We start from the raw sequence: 2,166 nt of genomic DNA, 5'->3' as shown, positions 1-2,166 counted from the left end.
CGCCCATGACTGATTCATGTCGATGTATGGCAAAAAGCACTACAATATTGTAAAGTAATTAGCCTTCAATTAAAATAAATAAATAAGTTTTTTTAAAAATTGAAAAAAAAAACCTCACAGGTATATGTTCTGTGGAGATGATGTTGAGAACATCATCTCCAACATACCTAACTATCAACCCTTCATAAATATCCATAGGCAAAAAAGCCATAATACCAGAAAAAAGCTATGCTTGTTTTGTGCAACAGGCAGGCTTTGAATGTGTACTCTATTCATGTATTTTATTAATTTCTTTCTTTGCTTTGGTGGCTAGGAAACTCAAAGCTAAGTCTGCTCCTTACCTTCAACAGTTGTGCAAGAACTTTTGTAAATTTTACTTTGGCTTTATTTTACTCTTCCTCCCATACTCCCCTTCACTTTGACTCTTTTATCTACTTTATCCCACTTAATTTTATGTATTTTATTTGTTGTCTCAAATTCTTTTGAGATGTAAGTATGTGAGCATAAGTTAATAAATAAATTAAGCACTTAATATAAGGATTTGTTCAAGAAGGATGGTCTTTTAATCTTAACTTTCTGACTTTTCCATACCTTTTGTTTTCCTGTCTTTTTCTTCTACTAACTAAAAAACTCCCCCCAGAGACCAGTTATCAAATGTAAAAAATGCACAGTATGACTGATGTCATTTAGAAAACCATACAGATTATTTAATTAATACATAATTGCTTTATTTAAATGATATACAAGGTACTACAGTTGATTAGTTGGTTCTTTTTTCTTATTAATTTTACTAAATGAAGCAGCTGTTAATAAATATTCAGGAGGTCAAGTAACATTCATGAAACATCATATTTTACCTGTAAAGCTTTGTTGTCAGTTATCAAACATAAATAGAGTGGAAAAATGAGTCTAATTTAAAAGCTATCAACATGGTAATTTATGTTAGACATTTAAACAAACCCTAACTATCCATGTCAATAATAAATGACATATAAATACTTAAAAATTCTTTACTGTGTTTCCCCTCCAAAACTATCTTCTGGAGAGTTTTAAATCTATTGGACACTTTTCTAGTCCTAAGTGCCTCAGATCACCTACTTCTTTTCCATTTCATTCCCTGGGCTGCTCAGAATGGGTGCTTTGGCCTGTACCAGATGGTCCTGTAATTTTCAGGCTGTAGCTTTTAATTCATACAAAATTGTCTTCAAACAATGTCAGAGCTTGAGCTGCCTTTTGGGGTTTATATCTCTTTCTTCCCTATGGGAAATCTTCAATCTGTGATCCTCTGGGTAACCCAGATGAAAGGCTTTTCTGCAAGTCTCTAAATTCGTTTTAAGATCCCGAATTTAAGACCAGGATTCATGGAAAAACTGATCCAAGATATCTGTTTGGATGATGTTTCTGACAACCGAAGAAAGGATAATGAGCATTCAGTTTCTCTATTTGGGACCAAGACTATCCTGATCTCATTCCCTTTGAGCACAGTTTTTCTGTGCATCATTTGAAACTGAGAGATAAAAAGCGGTGGAAAAGGGTCAACTGAAGCCCTTTTCCTAACTACTGCTCTGAACAGGGATATATTTGACAAACTATGAATGAAGGTGGGCCCTTATCAAGCTTCCCAGGTGGTGCTAGTGGTAAAGAACCTGCCTGCCAATGCAGGAGACATTAAGAGATGTGAGTACAATCCCTGGGTGGGGAAGATCCCCTGGAGGAGAGCACAGCAACCCACTCCAGTATTCTTCCCTGGAGAAGTCCAGGGACAGAGGAGCCTGGCGGGTTACAGTCCACAGGGTTACAAAGAGTTGGACATGACTAAAGCGACTTAGCACACATGCATGTGCCCTAACATTTTGCTAAGTGAGATGTGAGATTTTAAATTCAGGAGCGATAGGGCTAAAGATCTCTCTCTTTACAACAGAAAGGATGTTGAACATGTGTCAGTCAGAGTCCAGTCAGGAAAAGAGAAACCACAACAACAGTTTTAACAAAGACAATTTAAGGTGGGGGGATTGGTCAAATGGGAAATGGAAGGGATACAGATAAAACAGATACTAACTTCAGGAAGTAGCGTCATTTTTAGTACTATGGAAACAAAGGGAAGAGACTCAGGTTCTCAAAAAACCTAGACACTTGGAGCAAGGGCCCTCAGAACTGCTTGCCTGG

Source organism: Moschus berezovskii, chromosome 5, assembly GCF_049115385.1.
Source record: "Moschus berezovskii isolate FMDL1 chromosome 5, NW_MosBer_1.0, whole genome shotgun sequence".
NCBI lineage: Eukaryota > Metazoa > Chordata > Mammalia > Artiodactyla > Moschidae > Moschus > Moschus berezovskii.
This window is presented reverse-complemented; position numbering follows the sequence as displayed.